The sequence below is a fragment of the Monodon monoceros genome, unplaced genomic scaffold (genome assembly GCF_005190385.1).
Source record: "Monodon monoceros isolate NGI ecotype Baffin Bay Population unplaced genomic scaffold, NGI_Narwhal_1 Super_Scaffold_3, whole genome shotgun sequence".
Taxonomy (NCBI): Eukaryota; Metazoa; Chordata; class Mammalia; order Artiodactyla; family Monodontidae; genus Monodon; species Monodon monoceros.
This window is the reverse complement of record NW_021703780.1, coordinates 21,369,339-21,393,466: the sequence shown is the minus strand read 5'-3', so window position 1 is coordinate 21,393,466 and position 24,128 is coordinate 21,369,339. Positions and strand designations below refer to the sequence as shown.

Genomic DNA, 24,128 nt, shown 5'->3' with positions numbered 1-24,128 from the left:
GACTGTTTTCTGATAAACAGTGGGAAAAAAGAAAACACAAGGCAAACGTCAGCAGTAATAATCAACGTCTAATGTAGTGGATGGTTAAATGATGTTAAGTCACTATGATAGTCTTTGCTGCATACACAGGAATCTTGATTTTCAAGCCTGATGACACACAAAAAATGCTCAGGACATAAGGTTAAGATTAAAAAGCAAGTTACAAAAATGCACGTATTGCATGACCCAAATCTTTAAAATAAAATACATGTTTCTACACATAGGAAAACAATGGAAGAATATACACTAATAATGTAAATGATTATCTCTGGGATGGGGAAGAGGGAGAATAATGGGTGACTTAATTTTGTTATCTGTAAATCTTCTATTTTAAAACTTTCTACAAAAGCATATAATGCAAACATAGTTTTTAAAAGTTGTAAAGGTGAAATCTAAAGAACAAGGAAAGAAGTACAGCTACAGGGACTGCTGTTCTTCTCAGAACTCCAGAGCAAATGGAACTTGGACCAATTTCCAGGAGCCTGGCATGTGGAGCTCTCTGGGGAGTTGTAATTTCCCTTCAATGACTCCCTTCCTTTTGTTTTTTTTAATTTTATTTATTCTTTTATATAGCAGTTTCTTATTAGTCATCCATTTTATACACATCAGTGTATACATGTCAATCCCAATCTCCCAGTTCATCCCATCACCATCCCCCCGCCGGAACTTTCCCCCCTTGGTGTCCATACGTTTGTTCTCTACATCTGTGTCTCAATTTTTGCCCTGCAAACCGGTTCATCTGTACCATTTTTCTAGGTTCCACATATATGCGTTAATATACGATATTTGTTTTTCTCTTTATGACTTACTTCACTCTGTATGACAGTCTCTAGATCCACCCACATCTCAACAAATGACCCACTTTCGTTCCTTTTTATAGCTGAGTAATATTCCATTGTATATATGTACCACATCTTCTTTATCCATTCGTCTGTCAGTGGGCATTTAGGTTGCTTCCATGTCCTGGCTATTGTAAATAGTGCTGCAATGAACATTGGGGTGCAGGTGTCTTTTTGAATTACAGTTTTCTCTCAGTATATGCCCAGTAGGGGGATTGCTGGGTCATATGGTAATTCTATTTTTAGTTTTTTAAGGAACCTCCATACTGTTCCCCATAGTGGCTGTATCAATTTACATTCCCACCAACGGTTCAAGAAGGTTCCCTTTTCTCCACACCCTTTCCAGCATTTGTTGTTTATAGATTTTCTGATGATGCCCATTCTAACTGGTGTGAGGTGATACCTCATTGTAGTTTTGATTTGCATTTCTCTAATAATTAGTGATGTTGAGCAGCTTTTCATGTGCTTCTTGGCCATCTGTGTGCCCTCTTTGAAGAAATGTCAATTTAGGTCTTCTGCCCATTTTTGGATTGGGTTGTTTGTTTTTTTGATATTGAGCTGCATGAGCTGTTTGTATATTTTGGAAATTAATCCTTTGTCCGTTGGTTCGTTTGCAAATATTTTCTCACATTCTCAGGGTTGTCTTTTCATCTTGTTTATGGTTTCCTTTGCTGTGCAAAAACTTTGAAGTTTCATTAGGTCCCATTTGGGTTTTGTTTGTTTGTTTTAAACATCTTTATTGGAGTATAATTGCTTTACAATGGTGTGTTAGTTTCTGCTTTATAACAAAGTGAATCAGTTATACATATACATATGTCCCTCAGAATGTGAGAAAATATTTGCAAATGAAGCAACTGGCAAAGGATTAATCCCCAAAGTTTACAAGCAGCTCAGGCAGCTCAATATCAAAAAAACAAACAACCCAATCCAAAAATGGGCAGAAGACCTAAATAGACATTTCTCCCAAGAAGATATACAGATTGCCAACAAACACATGAAAGAATGCTCAACATCGTTAATCATTAGAGAAATGCAAATGAAAACTACAATGAGATATCATCTCACACCGGTAAGAATGGCCATCATCAAAAAATCTACAAACAGTAAATGCTGGAGAGGGTGTAGAGAAAAGGGAACCCTCTTGCACCGTTGATGGGAATGTAAATTGATACAGCCACTATGGAGAACAGTATGGAGGTTCCTTAAAAAACTAAAAATAGAACTAACATATGATGCAGCAATCCCACTACTGGGCATAAACCCTGAAAAAACGGTAATTCAAATAGAGTCATGTACCAAAATGTTCATTGCAGCTCTATTTAGAATAGCCAGGACATGGAAGCAATCCATTTGTTTATTTTTGGTTTTATTTCCATTACTCTAGGAAGTGGATCAAAAAAGATCTTGCTGTGATTTATGTCAAAGAGTGTTCTTCCTATGTTTTCCTCTAAGAGTTTTATAGTGTCTGGTCCTACATTTAGGTCTCTAATCCATTTTGAGTTTATTTTTGTGTGTGGTGTTAGGGAGTGTTCTAATTTCATTCTTTTACATGCAGCTGTCCAGTTTTCCCAGCACCGCTTATTGAAGAGACTGTCTTTTCTCCATTGTATATCCTTGCCTCCTTTGTCATAGATTAGTTGACCATAGGTGGGTGGGTTTATCTCTGGGCTTTCTATCTTGTTCCATTGATCTGTGTTTCTGTTTTTGTGCCAGTACCATATTGTTTTGATTACTGTAGCTTTGTAGTATAGTCTGAAGTCAGGGAGCCTGATTCCTCCAGCTCCGCTTTTTCCCTCAAGATTGCCTTGGCTATTCGGGGTCTTTTGTGTCTCCATACAAATTTTAAGATTTTTTGTTTTAGTTCTGTAAAAACTGCCATTGGTAATTTGATAGGGATTGCATTGAATCTGTAGTTTGCTTTGGGTAGTATAGTCATTTTCACAGTACTGATTCTTCCAATCCAAGAACTTGGTATATCTCTCCATCTGTTGGTATCATCTTTAATTTGTTTCATCAGTGTCTTATAGTTTTCTGCATACAGGCCTTTTGTCTCCCTAGGTAGGTTTATTCCTAGGTATTTTATTCTTTTTGTTGTAGTGGTAAATGGGAGTGTTTCCTTAATTTCTCCTTCAGATTTTTCATCATTAGTATATAGAAATGTAAGAGATTTCTGTGTATTAAGTTTGTATCCTGCAACATTACCAAATTCATTGATTTGCTTTAGCAGTTTTCTGGTGGCTTCTTTAGGATTCTCTCTGTATAGTATCACGTCATCTGCAAAGTGACACTTTTACTTCTTGTTTTCCAATTTGTATTCCTTTTATTTCTTTTTCTTCTCTAATTGTCATGGCTAGGACTTCCAAAACTATGTTGAGTAATAGTGGTGAGAGTGAACATTCTTTTCTTGTTCCTGATCTTAGAGGAAATGTCTTCAGTTTTTCACCATTGAGAATGATGTTTGCTATGGGTTTGTCATACATGGCCTTTATTATGTTGAGGTAGGTTCCCTGTATGCCCACTTTCTGGAGAGTTTTTGTCATAAATGGGTGTTGAATTTTGTCAAAAACTTTTTCTGCATCTATTGAGATGATCATATGGTTTTTCTTCTTCAATTTGTTAATATGGTGTATCACATTGATTTGCATATATTAAAGAATCCTTGCATCCCTGGGATAAATTAAAAGGTGTATTATCCTTTTAATGTGTTGTTGGATTCTGTTTGCCAGTATTTTGTTGAGGATTTTTGCGTCTATATTCATCAGTGATATCGGTCTGTAATTTTCTTTTTTTGTAGTATCTTTGTCTGGTTTTGGTATCAGCGTGATGGTGGCCTCATAGAATGAGTTTGGGAGTGTTTCTTCTTCCACAATTTTTTGGAAGAGTTTGAGAAGGATGGGTGCTAGCTCTTCTCTAAATGTTTGATGGAATTCACCTGTGAAGCCACCTGGCCCTGGACTTTTGTTTGTTGGAAGATTTTTAATCACAGTTTCAATTTCATTATTTGTGATTGATCTGTTCATATGTTCTATTTCTTCCTGGTTCAGTCTTAGAAGGTTATACCTTTCTAAGAATTTGTCCATTTCTTCCAGGTTGTCCATTTTATTGGCATAGAGTTGCTTGTAGTAGTCTCTTAGGATGCTTTGTATTTCTGCAGTGTCTGTTGTAACTTCTCCTTTTTCATTTCTAATTTTATTGATTTGAGTCCTCTACCTCTTTTCCTTGATGAGTTTGGCTAATGGTTTATCAATTTTGTTTATCTTCTCAAAGAACCAGCTTTTAGTTTTATTGATCTTTGCTATTGTTTTCTTTGTTTCTATTACATTTATTTCTGCTCTGATCTTTATGATTTCTTTCCTTCTGCTAACTTTGGGTTTTGTTTGTTCTTCTACTCTAGTTCCTTTAGGTGTAAGGTGAGATTCAAATGTTTATTTGAGGTTTTTCTTATTTCTTGAGGTAGACTTGTATAGCTATAAACTTCCCTCTTAGAACTGCACTTTTGCATCCCATAAGTTTTGGATGGTCGTGTTTTCATTGTCATTTGTCTCTAGGTAATTTTTGATTTCCTCTTTGACCTCTTCAGTGATTTCTTGATTATTTAATAACGTATTGTTTAGCCTCCATCTGTTTGTGTTTTTTACGTTTTTCTCCCTGTAATTGATTTCTAATCCCATAGCACTGTGGTCAGAAAAGATGCTTGATATGATTTCAATTTTCTTAAATTTACTGAGGCTTTATTTGTGACCCAAGTTGTGATCTATCCTGGAGAATGTTCCATGCGCACTTGAGAAGAAAGTGTAATCTGCTGTTTTTGGATGGAATGTCCTATAAATATCACTTAAATCTATCTGGTCTATTGTGTCATTTAAAGCTACTGTTTCCTTATTAATTTTCAGTTTGGATGATCTGTCCATTGGTGTAAGTGAGGTGTTAAAGTCCCCCACTATTATTGTGTTACTGTTGATTTCCTCTTTATAGTTGTTAGTACCTGCCTTATGTATTGAGGTCCTCCTATGTTGGGTGCATATATATTTATAATTGTTATATCGTCTTCTTGGATTGATCCCTTGATCACTATGTAGTGTCCTTCCTTGTCTCTTGTAACATTCTTTATTTTAAGGTCTATTTTATCTGATATGAGTATTGCTACTCCACCTTTCTTTTGATTTCCATTTGCATGGAATATCTTTTTCCATCCCCTCACTTTCACAGTCTGTATGTGTCCCTAGGTCTGAAGTGGGTCTCTTGTAGACAGCATATATATGGGTCTTGTTTTTGTATCCATTCAGCAAGCCTGTGTCTTTTGGTTGTAGCATTTAATCCATTCATGTTTAAGGCAATTATCGATATGTACGTTCCTATTACCATTTTCTTAATGGTTTGGGGTTTGTTTTTGTAGGTCCTTTTCTTCTCTTGTGTTTCCCACTTAGAGAAGTTCCTTTAGCATTTGTTGTAGAGCTGGTTTGGTGGTGCTGAATTCTCTTTTCTTTGCTTGTCTGTAAAGCTTTTGATTTCTCCATCGAATCTGAATGAGATCTTTGCTGGGTAGAGTAATCTTGGTTATAGGTTTTTCCCTTTCATCACTTTAAGTATATCATGCCACTCCCTTCTGGCTTGTAGAGTTTCGGCTGAGAAGTCAGCCTTTAACCTCATGGGAGTTCCCTTGTATGTTATTTGTCGTTTTTCCCTTGCTGCTTTCAATAATTTTTCTTTGTCTTTAATTTTTGCCAATTTGATTACTATGTGTCTTGGCATGTTTCTCCTGGGGTTTATCCTGTATGGGACTCTCTGCAATTCCTGGACTTGGGTGGCTATTTCCTTTCCCATGTTAGAGAAGTTTTTGACTATAATCTCTTCAAATATTTTCTCTGGTCCTTTCTCTCTCTTTCTCCTTCTGGGAGCCCTATAATGTGAATGTTGTTGCATTTAATGTTGTCCCTCTTAGGCTTTCTCTTTCTTTTTATTCTTTTTTCTTTATTCTCTTCCACAGGAGTGAATTCCACCATTCTGTCTTCTAGGTCACTTATCCGTTCTTCTGCCTCAGTTATTCTGTTATTGATTCCTTCTAGTGTAGTTTTCATTTCAGTTATTGTATTGTTCATCTCTATTTGTTTGTTCTTTAATTCTTCTAGGTCTTTGTTAAACATTTCTTGCATCTTCTTGATCTTTGCCTCCATTCGTTTTCCAAGGTCCTGGATCATCTTCTCTCTCATTATTCTGAATTCTTTTTCTGGAAGGTTGCCTATCTCCACTTCATTTAGTTGTTTTTCTGGGGTTTTATCATGTTCCTTCATCTGGTACATAGCCCTCTGCCTTTTCATCTTGTCTGTCTTTCTGTGAATGTGGTTTTTGTTCCACAGGCTGCAGGATTGTAGTTCTTCTTGCTTCTGCTGTGTGCCCTCTGGTGGATGAGGCTATCTAAGAGGCTTGTGCAAGTTTCCTGATGGGAGGGACTGGTGGTGGGTAGAACTGGCTGTTGCTCTGGTGGGCAGAGCTCAGTAAAACTTTAATCCACTTGAATGTTGATGGGTGAGGCTGGGTTCCCTCCCTGTTGGTTGTTTGGCCTGAGGCGACCCAACACTGGAGCCTATCTGGGCTCTTTGGTGGGGCTAATGGCAGACTCTGGGAGGGCTCGCACCAAGGAGTACTTCCCAGAACTTCTGCTGCCAGTGTCCTTGTCCTCACAGTGAGCCACAGCCGCCCCCCATCTCTGCAGAAGACCTTCCAACACCAGCAGGTAGGTCTGATTCAGTCTCCCCTAGGGTCACTGCTCCTTCCCCTGGGTCCTGATGCGCACACTACTTTGTGTGTGCCCTCCAAGAGTGGAGTCTCTGTTTCCCCCAGTCCTGTTGAAGTCCTGCAATCAAATCCCACTAGTCTTCGAAGTCTGATTCTCTAGGAATTCCTCCTCCCATTGCCGGACCCCCAGGTTCGGAAGCCTGACGTGGGGCTCAGAACCTTCACTCCAGTGGGTGGACTTCTGTGGTGTAAGTGTTCTCCAGTTTGTGGGTCAACCATCCAGCAGTTATGCGATTTGATTTTACTGTGATTGTGCCCCTCCTACCATCTCATTGTGGCTTCTCCTTTGTCTTTGGATGTGGGGTATCTTTTTTGGTGAGTTCCAGTGTCTTCCTGTCGATGACTGTTCAGCAGTTAGTTGTGATTCTCATGTTCTCACAAGAGGGAGTGAGAGCACGTCCTTCTACTCCGCCATCTTGTTTCCAGGAATTGTACAATGACTTACTTTCATTTTCTTTGTATCCAAATATCTGTCATGGCACTAGGTAGATAATGTTCAGATACTTTGCATTCTCTCATACAGAGATTTCCTTCTGGGAAAATTATCCAAACTCTTGACAGAGAAGAGAGCCATTAGGAAGGTATTTAAAGATACTGGATCAGCAGGAGTCATCTTTAAGACTGTCTCACTTGAAAGGTTTTCCTGCCTGGGAATGGAGTGATGGGAGCAGGGGTGAAAGAACCGAAGGTGATTTACTTGAGTCCCTGACTATCCAACCAGAGAACTCAGTAAAGCAAATACAAAGAAGCTAGAATTAATTTGAGATAAATTATGCAATTTATAGATTAATTTAGCCCCTTCCACAGAGATTCTGATTTGAATGGTCTGCAGGAGGACTCTGCATTGATACTTTTTTTTTTTTTTTTTTTTTTGCGGTACGCGGGTCTCTCACTGGTGTGGCCTCTCCCGTTGTGGAGCAGAGGCTCCGGACGTGCAGGCTCAGCGGCCATGGCTCACGGGCCCAGCCGCTCCGCGGCATGTGGGATCTTCCCCGAGCGGGGCACGAACCCGTGTCCCCTGCATCGGCAGGCGCACTCTCAACCACTGCGCCACCAGGGAAGCCCTGCATTGATACTTTTTAAAAGCTCCTCTAGAGATTATATCAGAACTACCAAGTAGTCTTTTTTCTCTAAGTTTCCTGCTGCTTATATTTTGGTCATTTTATTCTTTGGGTAGGGCTGCTCTGAAGGACAATCTGGAAAAGGAAAAGACTTCTAAGGAATTAATATTATTTTTTATCAATAGCCCAACTCTTTCAAAAAAAGATTAGAATTTACATTGTATGTCACTCTGGTAAATTTTAACAACTGATGGCTGAAACTAAGGGCTTCAATGAGTTGTTTTTCTTTTTTAATCCCTGCTGATTTCATTTTCTCCTGCAGTCATTTCCTGCTTTCCTCATTAGCATAGCTAATTCACGGTTAGTTGTACAAGAGACATCAGTGGTGTCTAATCTGAAGCATTGCTATTTAACCCTGATGCATGCATTAAACTTTGAGTTAGAGTATCTGCATCTTTTTACAAACTCAGAATGATATTTTAGCTGGAAATATAAACAATGCTTTTCTTAATATCATCACCCAGTAGTTATTAAACATTCAAACATGGGAGACACCTCACAGACTATATAGTAGACCTTAGGATTCAAAGAGATTTCCTTGGTTTGATGCTACACCAACTCCAGAGGGCAAAGAAAGTCGACTAGAAGAAATCAGACAATGTTTATCATAAGAAAATGCTGGAAGTAGAGTTAATGCTTTTTTAAAAATATACCTTTTATTGTTTCTTTGGTAATCACATGAATAATACAGATCATTAAATAATAAAGATCAGAAAATTCAAAAGAAATATGTTCTCCCATAATTTCACCACCCAGAGATATCCAAGAATAATAAGATATTAGTGTATATCCTTCCAGTCTTTTTTTTATATGCACAAAAATTGGATTATACTGCTCTGTAACTTGCTTGTTTCACTTACTGTTATGAACACCTCTCCATGTCATTGAATTTTCTTCAGTGACATCATTGTAAGGGTGGGATTGCCATAATGTATTTAACTAGTGTCCTCTTTTTGGACTTTTAAATTATCTCTAGGTTTTCAATATCATAGTGCTATGAGAGCTAAATATTTGCACACTCTCATAATTATTTCTCTAAAATAAAATTCTAAATGCAGAAGTTCTGGACTGAACAATACATAGCATTTTAAGTCTTCAAAACACATTGTTAAAAAGACCTCCTCCATCTTAATTTTACCAATTTATTCTGCCATTAGCAGTGGAAAAGTGTATTCCCCCCCACATTAACAATAAAAGCAGAAATCTTTAAATGGGATTAATTTTTAAGTAGTAGTTAATAGTTATTTTATCGTGAATGTTTCAGGTAGTTTAGGATTTATTAAGAGGTGGGCTGTGTGTTAAAGTCTGTCATACTCAAATGGCTGATCAGAATCTCTATGCTGTCTCCCTGCGCCTCAACACATAGTTTCTGTCACAGTGTCTTGCAAACACTGGCTAATGTTTCTATATTGCACCAATAATACCACTTAGTTTTATTATATTTCATTAAATTATGGACGGAGACTTTGATAGCCTATAAAAAAGAGCAAAGCCAAAGCTACTGACGAGTTGCCATGGGGATAGGGCAGGATGGGGGCGTCGGCTGCTTCTTCTAGCTGCTAGGGAATCCAGTTGAACCTGGATCCACACAGGCTATCCATATCGACCAGGCCCGGAGGACAATGCCTGGCTGGAGGACCAAGCAGAGCGCAGAAGGCCAGCCAACCTGTGCCTTTGGATTGGAGAATTTAATCCATTTACATGTAAGCTGTGTGGCCGACAAGGTCTTGGTGCTCCAGCCGGGTGTAAGGCCTGAGCCTCTGAGGTGGGAGAGCCAAGTTCAGGACACTGGACCACCAGAGACCTCCTTGCCCCACGTAATATCAATCGGCGAGTGCTCTCCCAGAGATCTCCATCTCAACGTTAAGGCCCAGCTCCACTCAACGACCAGCAAGCTCCAGTGCTGGACACTCCATACCAAACAATTAGCAAGACAGGAACACAACCCCACCCGTTAGCAGAGAGGCTACCTAGAATCATACTAAGTTCACAGATACCCCAAAACACACCACTGGACATAGTCCTGCCCACCAGAAAGACAAGATCCAGCCTCACCCACCAGAACACAAGCACTAGTCCCTTCCACCAGGAAGTCTACACAACCCACTGAACCTACCTTACCCACTGGGGGCAGACACCAAAAACAATAGGAACTACGAACCTGCAGCCTGTGAAAAGGAGACCCCAAACACAGTAAGTTAAGCAAAATGAGAAGACAGAGAAATACGCAGCAGATGAAGGAGCGAAGTAAAAACCCACCAAACAAATGAAGAGGAAATAGGCAGTCTGCCTGAAAAAGAATTGAGAGTAATGATAAGATGATCCAAAATCTTGGAAATAGAATGGAGAAAATACAAGAAACATTTAACAAGGACCTAGAAGAACTAAAGAGCAAGCAAACAATGATGAACAACACAATAAATGCAATTAAAAATTCTCTAGAAAAAAAAATTCTCTAGAAGGAATCAGTAGCAGAATAACTGAGGCAGAAGAACGGATAAGTGACCTGGAAGATAAAATAGTGGAAATAACTATCACAGAGCAGAATAAAAAAAAAACAATGAAAAGAATTGAGGACAGTCTCAGAGACCTCTGGGACAACATTAAACACACCAACATTCGAATTATAGGGGTCCCAGAAGAAGAAGAGAAAAAGCAAGGGACTGAGAAAATATTTGAGGAGATTATAGTTGAAAACTTCCCTAATATGGAAAAGGAAATAGTAAATCAAGTCCAGGAAGCACAGAGAGTCCCATACAAGATAAATCCAAGGAGAAACATGCCAAGACACATATTAAACTGTGAAAAATAAAATACAAAGTAAAAAATATTAAAAGCAGCAAGGGAAAAACAACAAATAACATACAAGGGAATCCCCATAAGGTTAACAGCTGATCTTTCAGCAGAAAGTCTGCAACCCAGAAGAGAGTGGCAGGACATATTTAAAGTGATGAAAGGGGAAAACCTACAAGCAAGATTACTCTACCCAGCAAGGATCTCATTTAGATTTGATGGAGAAATTAAAGCCTTTACAGACAAGCAAAAGCAAAGAGAATTCAGCACCACCAAAGCAGTTTTACAACAAATGCTAAAGGAACTTCTCTAGGCAGGAAACACAAGAGAAGGAAAAAACCTGCAATAACAAACCAAAAACAATTAAGAAAATGGTAATAGGAACATACATATCAATAATTACCTTAAATGGAAATGGATTAAATGCTCCAAACAAAAGACATAGACTGGCTGAATAGATACAAGAATAAGACCCATATATAGGCTATCTACACGAGACCCACTTCAGACCTAGGGACACGTACAGACTAAAAGTGAGGGGATGGAAAAAGATATTCCATGCAAATGGAAATCAAAAGAAAGCTGGAGTAGCAATTCTCATATCAGACAAAATAGACTTTAAAATAAAGACTATTACAAGAGACAAAGAAGAGCAATACATAATAATCAAGGGATCAATCCATGAAGAAGATTTAACAATTGTAAGTATCTATGCACTCAACTTAGGAGCACCTCAATACATAAGGCAAATGCTAACAACCATAAAAGGGGAAATTGACAGTAACACAGTCATAGTAGGGGACTTTAACACCCCACTTTCACCACTGGACAGATCATACAAACTGAAAATAAGGAAACACAAGCTATAAATGACACATTAAACAAGATGGACTTAATTGATATTTATAGGACATTGCATCCAAAAACAACAGAATACAGTTTCTTCTCAAGTTCTCATGGACCATTCTCCAGGATGGATCATATCCTGGGTCACAAATCAAGCCTTGGTAAATTTAAGAAAATTGAAATCATATGAAGTATCTTTTCCAATCACAATGCTGTGAAACTAGATATCAATTACACGAAAAAAACTGTAAAAAATACAAACCCATGGAGGCTAAACAATACACTACTAAATAACCAAGAGATCATTGAAGAAATCAAAGAGGAAATCAAAAAATACCTAGAAACAAATGACAACGAAAGCACGATGACCCAAAACCTGCGGGATGCAGCAAAAGCAGTTCTAAGATGGAAGTTTATAGCAGTACAATCCTACCTCAAGAAACAAGAAACATCTCAAATAAACAACCTAACCTTACACCCAAAGCAATTAGAGAGAGAAGAACAAAAATATCCAAAGTTAGCAGAAGGAAAGAAATCATAAAAATCAGATGAGAAATAAATGAAAAAGAAATGAAGGAAACAATAACAAAGATCAATAAAACTAAAAGCTGGTTCTTTGAGAAGATAAACAAAATTGATAAACCATTAGCCAGACTCATCAAGAAAAAAAGGGAGAGGACTCAAATCAATAGAATTGGAAATGAAAAAGGAGAAGTTACAACAGACACTGCAGAAATACAAAGCATCCTAAGAGACTACTACAAGCAACTCTACGCCAATAAAATGGACAACCTGGAAGAAATGGACAAATTCTTAGAAAGGTATAACCTTCCAAGACTGAACAAGGAAGAAATAGAAAATATGAACAGATCAATCACAAGCACTGAAATTGAGACTGTGATTAAAAATCTTCCAGCAAACAAAAGCCCAGGACCAGATGGCTTCACAGGCGAATTCTATCAAACATTTAGAGAAGAGCTAACACCTATCCTTCTCAAACTCTTCCAAAATATAGCAGAGGGAGGAACACTCCCAAACTCATTCTACGAGGCCACCATCACCCTGATACCAAAACCAGACAAAGATGTCACAAAAAAGAAAACTACAGGCCAATATCACTGATGAACATAGATGCAAAAATCCTCAACAAAAGACTAGCAAACAGAAGCCAGCAGCACATTAAAAGGATCATACACCATGATCAAGTGGGGTTTATCCCAGGAATGCAAGGATTCTTTAATAGACGTAAATCAATCAATGTGGTACACCATATTAACAAACTGAAGGATAAAAACCATATGACAAGCTCAATAGATGCAGAAAAAGCTGTCAACAAAATTCAACACCGATTTATGATAAAAACCCTCTAGAATGTAGGCATAGAGGGAACTTAATGTAATAAAGGCCATGTATGACAAACCCACAGCCAACATTGTTCTCAATGGTGAAAAACTGAAACCATTTCCACTAAGATCAGGAAGAAGACAAGGTTTCCCACACTCAGCACTATTATTCAACATAGTTTTGGAAGTTCTAGCCACAGCAATCAGAGAAGAAAAAGAAATAAAAGGAATACAAATCAGAAAAGAAGTAAAACTGTCACTGTTTTCAGGTGGCATGATACTATATGTAGAGAATCCTAAAGATGCTACCAGAAAACTACTAGAGATAATCAGTGAATTTGGTAAAGTAGCAGGATACAAAATTAATGCACAGAAATCTCTTGCATTTCTATACACTAATGATGAAAACTCTGAAACAAAATAAGGAAACTCCCATTTACCACTGCAACAAAATGAATAAAATACCTAGGAATAAACCTACCTAAGTAGACAGAAGACCCGTATGCAGAAAGCTATAAGACACTGATGAAGGAAATTAAAGAAGATACAGACAGATGGAGAGATATACCATGTTCTTGGGTTAGAAGAATCAACATTGTGAAAATGACTATACTACCCAAAGCAATCGACATGTTCAATGTAATCCCTATCAAACTACCAATGGCATTTTTCACAGAACTAGAACAAAAAATTTCACAATTTGTATGGAAACACAAAAGACTCCGAATAGCCAAAGCAATCTTGAGAAAGAAAAACAGAGCTGGAGGAATCAGGCTCCCTGACTTCAGACTATACTACAAAGCTACAGTAATCAAGACACTATGGTACTGGCACAGAAACAGAAATATAGATCAATGGAACAGGATAGAAAGCCCAGAGATAAGCCCATATGGTCACCTTATCTTTGATAAAGGAGGCAAGAATATACAGTGGCGAAAAGACAGCCTCTTCAATAAGTGGTGCTGGGAAAACTGGACAGCTACATGTAAAAGAATGAAATTAGAACACTCCCTAACACCGTACACAAAAATAAACTCAACATGGATTAAAGACCTAAATGTAAACCGAGACACTATCAAACTCTTAGAGGAAAACCTAGGCAGAACACTCTGACATAAATCACTGCAAGACCCTTTTTGACCCACCTCCTAGAGAAATGGAAATAAAAACCCAAATAAACAAATGGCACCTAATGAAAGTTAAAAGCTTTTGCACAGCAAAGGAAACTGTAAACAAGACCAAAAGACAACCGTCAGAATGGGAGAAAATATTTGCAAACAAAGCAACTGACAAAGGATTAATCCAAAACGAAAAACCCAATCCAGAAATGGGCAGAAGACCTAAATAGACATTTCTCCAAAGCAGATATACAGATTGCCAAAAACACATGAAAGGATGCTCAACATCACTAGTCATTAGAGAAATGCAAATCAAAACTACACCTCACACCGGTAAGAATGGCCATCATCAGAAAATCTACAAACAGTAAATGCTGGAGAGGGTGTGGAGAAAAGGGAACCCTCTTACACTGCTGGTGGGAATGTAAATTGATACAGCCACTGTGGAGAACAGTATGGAGGTTCCTTTAAAAACTAAAAATAGAACTACCATACGACCCAGCAATCCCACTACTGGGTATATACCCTGAGAAAACCATAATTCAAAAAGAGTCATGTACCACAATTTTCATTGCAGCTCTGTTTACAATAGCCAGAACATGGAAGCAACCTCTGTGTCCATAGACAGATGAATGGATAAAGAAGATGTGGCACATATATACAGGGGAATATTACTCAGCCATAAAAAGAAATGAAATTGAGTTATTTGTAGTGAGGTGGGTGGACCTAGAGTCTGTCATACAGAGTGAAGTAAGTCAGAAAGAAAAAAAATACCGTATGCTAACAGATATATATGGAATCTAAAAAAAAAAAAAAAAATGGTTCTGAAGAACCTCGGGGCAGGACAGGAATAAAGACGCAGACGTAGAGAATGGACTTGAGGACATGGGGAGGGGGAAGGGTAAGCTGGGACAAAGTGAGAGAGTGGCATTGAGATATATACACTACCAAATGTAAAACAGATAGCTAGTGAGAAGCAGCCGCATAGCACAGGGAGATCAGCTCTGTGCTTTGTGACCATCTAGAGGGGTGGGATAGGGAGAGTGGGAGGGAGACGCAAGAGGGAGGGGATATGGGGATATATGTATATGTATAGCTGATTCACTTTGTTATAAAGCAGAAACTAACACACCATTGTAAAGCAATTATACTCCAATAAAGATGTTAAAAAAAGGAGCATTTGCCAACATTAATTCTATTCTGTATCATTAGTCTTTTTTTTTTTGCGCAGGCTCAGCGGCCATGGCTCACGGGCCCAGCCGCTCCGCGGCATGTGGGATCTTCCCGGACCGGGTCACGAACCCGTGTCCCCTGCATCGGCAGGCGGACTCTCAACCACCAGGGAAGCCCTATCATTAGTCTTCATTGTTTCTCAGTTCTCTAAAGAGAGAAGGTGGACTCATCAGGATGTGATGTTAAGCCTTTCTCACGAGTGGTCTGGGTTCATAGAGCTTTTTAAAATGGCCAATTTATTCCTAGCTTGTCCATAAGGAAAATTTGGCCTATTGAAAGCCCTTAGGGCCCTAGGAACCCACCTTCATTCAAGAAGTCAATCTGGTTCAATTTTCTAAGTGTTTGTTGCCTGCCCAGTGAATGCCAGGCACTGAGCAAGGTTGTGCAGGGCAGTCTGGGACAGTGGCTAGCAGCAGGTAATCGGTACCAAACTCAAAAGAGACAACCTGAGGCTTGTGGCCCAGGAGCTAGGGTCTCAAGGAGGAGTAACCAGTAGAAGCAGATGTAGCATATATGACTTACTCATTGGTGAAATCTCTGCAAAAACATTAATTCTTTTAACTTAGTAGCATATTAATCATTGACTATTTTTTGTCTACAAGCAGCATGTAATATAAGTGAGGTTTCCAATAATGAATCACAAGATCCAAGTTAATTACATAAAATGATAAACCTTTCTGTAATGAGACAGTGGTCATTGAAACTCTTCTTCTTTATGGGATAACTTAGAGCTCATTTTCAGCTCTGCTGCTTGCTGCCAGGCATTTCTCTACTCAACACTGCGTATGTCATGCTCTGTGTTCTATCTAGGGCTCCCTTCCAGGGTAACATTCTTTTTACTCTCTTCCAGCAAAGGTCTGCCTGGTATCTGCCTCAGAGCTGACCCAAAAGAAACTTGGCAATGGAGGTAAGTCCCATCTTTTCATCCAAACTGCGACTTCTCCATGGTGGTTTTTCTCAGTTATCTATTGCCAGGTAACAAATCACTCCAAAACTTAGAGAAGCAATCATTTAATTGCTTATAATTCTGCTGTTTGGCCTTGGGCCCAGCAAAAGAGGCTTACTGCTGCTCCTGGTGGCATCACCCTGTTTGGGCCTGAAAGGTCCAACGAATGGCCTCCCTCACATGGCTGGTAGTTGGAACTGTCAGCCAGGAGCTCAGCTGGGAGTGCCTACAGATATCCCTCCGTTCTCCTCCACGTGGCTCACTTGGGCTTCTCCTAGCATGGTACCTGGGCTCAAAGATGGAGCGTCCCAAGAGACAAATACAGCAGCTGCAGATCCTTTAAGGCCCAGCTTTATAAGTTATGTAGCATCATTATTGCCATATTCCATTTGTCAAAACAGGGTGAGAGCCCCGCCCAGACTTTGCATTTCAAAGGGAGGCATTGTAAAAAAAAATTTGCACCCGCCTTTAATCCTCTTTAATCTTTCTGACTTTGAAAAAATGCCTGTTCCTTTAAAAATAAATTCCTGCGTTTGTCTTGTGGATTCTCTTCCTTTCTCAATATGTGTATATTTTTGACATTCATTTTTAAGTCCCCTTCAGATGGCTTATTATCACTGCTGGTGAGTTTCCTTGTTGCTTTATAAGTTTTCCCCGTGAGCTCACCTTGATGGGAGTCCCATGCAAGCCCCCTGTTTTGTGGAGGCAGTCTTTTACAGCCCAACGAGGAAGCATTTTTCTTATACTCATACACGGAAAGGACAACCCCTTTCTGGCTCCTGGGTTTTTGGTGTGAGGTGTTAGGATAAGAGGGAGGGCTTCCCACATCAGCTCAGTCCATTATCTTAGTCTGAAGTTCTTGTGATGATCTATTCCCAATGACAACAAAATCTCTCTTTTACAACCTGGCCTCTGCCAGTGGTTTGCAGTTCCTTTTCAGATTTAAAATCACACCTCAGAATGGTAGCAATTAATTTTAAAAGTTAACAGTGATTTCTTCTCTAGGATGAGAAAACCAGTAACACTCTTCAGTTAAATAAATAATGATGTAGCCAGTGTCTGTGACATAAGTGGCAAACATTTTTCCCAGTTTACCATTTATTTTTTGCCTTTCCTCATGGACATGTTTGACACACAGATTTTTTTTTATGTTATTAAGAATTGGAGTTGTCAGATTTTTCTTTTATGTCTTTGGTTTGGTGAGAAAGGAAGGTTTTAATCATTCTAATTATTTTTATCAACGTCTTTACTATTGGATCACCTTCCCATTTACCGACTGTACATAATTTTGCAATTTTATTACTTCTTGTAAATAATATGGTTATTTCTAGTACATGATGTATGGCTATTAGCATAACTGATGCCCTCTAGGGCCTGTACAGTTCCTTCCATCCTTTTGCTGACTCTACCCAGGACTGTTCTGTGCGATAAATCACTTCTCTATCATCAAGAGCTTTGTAGTTAATAGATATTGTTTAATAATCATTAGGACCAGGTGGCCGCTATGCTCAGCTAGTCCCTAATGATGAAGACCTCTGCTGTTGTATTCCTGGCACCTGCAAGACTATTTACCCATCCATAAATCTGGACTTTAGGAATGCTCTTCCTGTTTCCAAGCGGCATACCCCCATACCTTAGGTTAACTATAAGCTTGTCCCAATGATTCATCAAGAGAGTCAGCAATGGCTTCAGAGACCTTAATTGCTCCATACTTACTATAGTCACACAGTAGCCCCTATGGCTGATTTAGTCAGGATTCATTTTGTTGAAAGAAACAACCACAGTGAAACTAGCTTAGGTAAAAGAGGTTTATTGTAGGATATATAAGACTATCACAGGGATGGCGCACAAGCAAGACCCATGTGTTTCATGGATATTGGAAGGTCGTCAGGCCCTTTCTGCCCTTTCTCCTCTGAGTTGCTTAGTTCTTGTCTGCTCTTGGCAACCTCTCTTGCATAATATCTCTCCCCCTCCTCCCCCCTCTCCCCCCCCCACCCCAAGTCTCTGAGCACAGCTGCTTCTCTTCTGAATGCATATGACCCTCCGGCCCACAAATGGTGGTCACAGCATCCATGTCTCTGTGACCTTCTCTTTCAGGAAGTGGAAAATTTTGTGAAGGACAGATAGTAAATATTTTAGACTTTCTGGACCCATAGATCTCTGTTGCAAGCATGGACAGTCATAGATAATATGTAAACTAGTGGGTGTTGCCAAATTGGGCTGATAGGCAATAGTTTGCAAACCCCTGAACTAATTCTTCTTTACTTTTCCAAATTATTTGGAGAGAGAGAACCTGATGGGTTCCCTGTGGGTCAGATGTTCACTCCTGATTCAGTCATTTAGGGAAGACGGTCTAGGTTTGCCCTTCTGGGATTATGGGCTGGGAAGACAGATCTTTCTAGCAGAGTAGCTCAACTTTGTTATCTGTGAATTGGGGTAGAGCGAGTTTGCAGGTCTCACTTCCAGACTTCAGTATGATTATGGATGAGGAAAATTTCCTAAATGCTGGGGCATCCTGGGTCCACAGTAAACTCCGTAGGAAAAATAAGCAGTTCCTATTCTAAAATGCCCGGATCCCCATGATAGTGGCCCAGACCCCTTCCTGGTTAGAGCTTCCACCTGTACAGCATAAGGAATGAAGTCTCTGTTGCAGGGATACAGGGGTTTTTTTGTTTTTTGTTTTTGATTGAGTTGTTGTCACGTGTCACTCCTTCTGATGTAACCTAAAAACAAACCATTAGATGTTCTACTTTAATAAAATAGCTGTGCCCTGCTCCATCCTATGTCATCCTTAAGCCAGTGTTGGGATGGAATGAGCTGAGGCTCAGGAATGGAGATGGTGGTGGTAAAAAAGGAACACTTTTCCGTATACATCCACAGGTCCTTTTTGTGCACCGCTTCACTTTTTTAAAAATTCTTATTCAATTTTTATAGTAACCCTAACTGGAAGATAATCAGTACCCCTAATTTTCAGGTGAGGAAACTCCTCTGTGGATTTAGATCCAGCAGTTAGGTGGGATGGCTGGGGGTTGGGGGAAACCACCAATGTTGCTTTCCCACTCACCCCTCCTTCCCACTTGTAGGACAAGCGTAGTGCATATCACATCTCTGCCCCCAGGCTCTACCTATGTCCCTGCTCCCTATAGCCCCTCATTTCTTTACACCCTCTGTGTTCTGGACTCTGCACCACACTCACCTCATGCCATGACGGCCGCCTCCTCAGCAAGAAGAGCCAGCACAGTGGTTCCATCAGACAAGGACTGGCCACGCTGCATTCCCAGCTCCCAGAGCCCAGGACCTGGACTGTGCCGAGAGTAGGTGGCAGGGCTGTTAGGCACACGGAGCTGCCTCGATGCCCAGTTTACTCTGGACACCTTCCATATGTGGAAGAAAAGCCGAGTCACTTCTTCCAGACCCTGCAGACTAGCTAGCAGTGGTCCCTGTGCCAACGAAAAGTCAGGAGCCATGGCGCCCGGGATGCTCTACCAACATGGTGCTGCCCTTCCTGCTTTCTTTCCTGCTCACTCATGGCTGTGGGTCTGAAAAGTCAGGAGGAGAAACTACCTACACTGTGCTTTTTAATTTTTTTAAGAGACCATATACATTCACAGCCTTTTCTCCAAGTCTTTCTCCACTTATGAAACAATCTAGGCTGAACAGCTTTGACACCTCACCCTGCCCTCCCCGCCCCCCGACCCGACCACCACCACCAAGCTGTCTGGACTTGATCACAAAAAGGGATGAGGCTGAGCCTTGGGGGCTGGAGGTGGGGAAGAAATCGAAGGCTAGCTCCTCTGATTGCCGCCTGCATGCCTTAGATAGCCCAGCCACTTCCTTGACTTTTCCTGGGGAGGGAGTTGGGCGCTAATAATGCCCCTTCCCTGCAGGTAATTGGCATTAAAGCTACAATCAGTGCTTTTACCAGATTGGTTGCTCTGGGCTCCTGGGGCTCCTGATTGTAATGAAATAACCCCTTTTCTGGAGTGGGACCTTGCTCCCTCCACCTCTCCGCAGTGTGGTCTCGCTGCAGACGGAATACTGGAGGGAGGATCCAGCATTATTAGTTAATGCCAGGCAAGGAGGGGCTTTTTTTCTGGAAAAAGACAGGATGCCCTATTCGCATCAGCATAGTGGGGCAAACCTTGGGGCTTACGCAGCCACGCACTTTCCCATCACTCACAAGCCTTCATCTCCTGCCTCCCAGAGCTCTGGACTGGAAATCAGGAGATGGGCTCTTCCCCTTGGTGAGGTAGCTTAGCGCTAAGGCGTAAGCGATTTTGGCGATACACTGGATCACAAACTATGTGACCTTGGGTAAGTTACTCAACCTCTTTAAACCTTGAATTCCTTATTTGTAAATGGAGATGGTAATGCTATCTACTTCACAGGGTTGCTCTGAGGGTTAAATCAGGGGTGACGTGTGTAAAATGCCTGGCATGTTGCCAAATTCAATGTTTACAATTCTTATTATCATCTCTTCCATCTTTCTCGAGGAATTTCAGAAGGGCCCTGTTTTCTTTCTCAGTTTCTTCACCTACAAATTGTGAATATCTGTGCATTTGGAAACATTTAACAAATGCCAGAAGCTTTTGAGTACCAAGACCATCATATTGGCATAGAGCATAGAGGGTAACAAGAAAACAGAGGCAGGGAGGCCAGTGGGAAGAGGAAGTTACTGTGGATAAGAGAGGGGGAGAAAAAGATGAAATGGAAAGAAATGAAACAGCAAACTCAAGCTAAAGGGATTAATGCCCCTCAATCAACCCCAGCAACTTGGAAAGATTCCCAAGAGGCTTAAGCTCTCTGGGGCGGCTCCAGGTTGGGCGGCTCTGGTAATGACGGACCAGGTGTGGTTTCCAAGGAGAGAGGAGACTCATAGGCTAGTGTTTGGCACACAGCAGATACTCCGTAAATATTTGTTAATGGTTAACGAAGAGATCACAGCCCAGTTTTTCAAGGTGGAAAAGAGAGATGGCAGTGGCACCAGGGAGAAGCTGAGAGAGAATTTCTGGATGTTTCCAGAACCCAATTTATGCAACCTCTGCTACTGGAAGATGAGTTTGCTTTCCTAGAGGGGCTGCAGGGGCAGCCCCTCCCCCAAAGAGCATCATCCGTCAGGCCAGGAAGTTCCGAGAGGCTGAATGAGAAGAGCAGGTTCCTCTAGTCTCCCAGCCCTCCTGGGAAAAAGAATAGAATGCTACAGTGATTGCAGGGGAGGAAAACCCCGTTTGCAGGGACTGGGTTTACAGTCCCAGGAGGTTTTAGAGGCTCTCTGAGGCTAACCCAGTGAGTATTTATGAGCTATAAATATGTTCTGTTAAATAAGCTCAACTACTTTAAGTTCTTTAAGTTCATTTTGTTCAAAACTGTCACTGATTGGGCTCACTAGAAAGCCATCTCCGGGCTAGAGATTGGTGTGTAGGAGGGTTATTGAGAAGTGTTCTTGGGGTCAAAGGAAGGAAGGCACCAGGTTGGGGCAGAGGGAGAAACTGAGCTGTGACGCTGTCTCAATGAAGGCCTCAGCCCGCCCTGTGGAGGGTTCTGAAGATGGGGTCACTTTTTCACAGCTGTTGTGAGCTGGGGTGAGGGGCTGGGCCTTCATCAGCCACCGGATGAGCCACCAGGGAAGGGGTGTGACCTTGGGCAGGTTGGCTGTCTTCAGTAGAGGAAGGTCCCCCAAGGAGCAGACAGCCGAAGTGATAAATCTGTTATTCCTAAAATAAGGAGATCCGCGTGGTGCCTCCCAGGCCCCACCGCAATGGGGGAGCATAAATCAATAGAAAACAGTAGGGTAGGAAGAAAATACCTCCTCCCGTCACCGCCTTTTCCCCTGCCATACAGGGCACTTACCATGAGAAATTATGTCATTCATTAACTTACTTGTTTATTTTCTGTCCCCTCTTTTAGATTGTTAGCTCCATGAGTCGAAGCTCCATGAGCCAAAAAATGGGAACTCTGTTCTACCAGACAAGCACCCAGACCATCTCCTATTGCGTGATAAGCACTCAACAAATATTGAACAAATTAACAAGATGAGAAGCCGTAACTGGTGGCAAGAAGCCGGTCACGTATTGCAGATGTTCTCAGGAGTCAGGGAAGGAGAGGAGAGAATATACTATGAAGCCAAATTCCATGGAACAAATGACCTGGGGAATCAATGAGACAGATTGGGTTGTGGAAATGCTCCGTCTGATGCTGTAATTGGGGATGGACAGTCCTTCCAGTCTCCAGGTGTTTTGCATGGTTCTTCATCCAAACTGGGCCTCCCTGGGAAAGGGAGTGAGACAGTAAGGTACATTTCATTCTTCCTTCTTAATCCACGATGAATCTTGTCGTACTTAGTAACACTGGCCCCAGCCTTGTTGTGTACCCTCAAGGGGGCCGCCTACCTGCTAGTGGTCACTCAGCCCTGCTCCCCATAGCCTGAACACTTGGAATTTCAAAAGCAAGATGCCGGCATGAAATTTGCAAGAAACCCACATGGCACATGGTGTTCTTGCTGCTTTGCTTGTGTTTCGGTCGCGGTCACCGTGGCTCCTTGTGCATCATTGCTGGTAACTGGGAGGTGCCAGAGTCTTGGCTCTACTGACATCATCTCGCTCACCTCGGGGGTCTTGCTTTCTTTGTCTTTCAGGATTGGTTGGAGGCCTAACTTCAGGACAGTAATCAATTTAATAAAATTGGATTTAGTGGAGTGGAAGTTTCTTCCTCTTGCCCTTTCCAGGAAGAATCAATCTCATTAACATGTTCATGCTCCCAGGACTTTTTTTTTTTATCTCCTCCTCCCTTTTTCAATTGAACTCATTAATGACAGAGAATTTTTTTTTGAAGCTATTCAGTGGTTGGAGTGGCTGGCAAAGCTTGTTCAGGACAAGCTGTCTGCACAGCAGTCCTCCCAGAATGGGCACTCCTTTGGCAACAAGACTGAATTGATTGCTTTCCTACTTGAACAGGCTCAGTCCCCAAGGCCTCTCTGGGCCAGCCCCTTCTGGACCGTAAGGTTGCCCTCAGACCCAAGGGCACTAGGGGCACTCATTTCCAACCCTCTGCTCCTCTGCTTGGGCCTCTGAGGTCCCCAGAACCCACGAATCCAGGCACGCTGAGCCCCTTTCCCACCCACTAGCCCAGCAGGAGGAAGAGGAATATGGAAAAGGGTGGGAAGAGGCCAGGGTGCTGGGAACATACGCCAAAGGCCTATTTCCACCCGAACATTCGTCTCTGTAAGCCTGGCCCGACCATCCTGCTCAGGTGTCTGCTAAGGGACCGTCAGCGTGCTCTCATAGGAAGCTACAGAAGCAGACCTTCTCCCAGAGTGCACCCCTCCAGCCAGGAGTCTTAGGGGGCCTCTGTATTAATCATGCCTTTTTATTTTCTGTAAATATGATGCATTGACATCTTGGGGCCTTGCTGACACTGGAGAAACTGCCCCTCCCAGGGCTGGCCAATTCCTAGAGATAGTAAACAGCATCTGTGTGCCTTTCATTTGCAAATTAACCAATCCAGAACCCACACACTCACCACCTACCTCCCCACTCAGGGCCACTATTCCCCTGCCCTAATCACTCCAGGGCCAGGTACCAGCAAACTTGGGACGGCCACCGTACTCCAGAACCCACTGAAATTATTCAAACTAACCAATCCTAAACCTCCTTCCCCTGCCTTGCCTGTTCCTTCCCACAGAAACTATAAGCACCTTATATATTTTTTAAAGCAATGATTTTATTTTTTTATTATTATTTTTTTAACATCTTTATTGGGGTATAATTGCTTTACAATGGTGTGTTAGTTTTTGCTTTATAACAAAGTGAATCAGTTATACATATGTTCCCATATCTCTTCCCTCTTGCGTCTCCCTCCCTCCCACCCTCCTATCCCACCCCTCCAGGCGGTCACAAAGCACCGAGCTGATCTCCCTGTATAAGCACCTTATTTTATTGCACTTTGCACATGTGGTTTTGTGTTTTTTTGTGGTTTTTTTTTACAGATTGAAGGTTTATGGCATCTCTGCATTGTCAGATGATACATTTTTAGATTAGCACTTTTTAGCAGCAGAG

The 24,128-nt window shown here is 41.2% G+C and overlaps 1 protein-coding gene across 1 annotated transcript in view; it reads left to right on the top strand.

Annotated features, from left to right (window-relative positions):
- The window catches only part of SLC17A1 (solute carrier family 17 member 1), a 218,727-nt gene extending 202,699 nt beyond the window's left edge, over window positions 1-16,028 (top strand). Inside the window, exon 13 of the mRNA XM_029241968.1 lies at window positions 15,979-16,028. The gene's annotated coding sequence lies outside the window, so the exon portion shown is untranslated. The remainder of the gene's footprint in view (window positions 1-15,978) is intronic.
- Window positions 16,029-24,128: the final 8,100 nt, after the last annotated feature.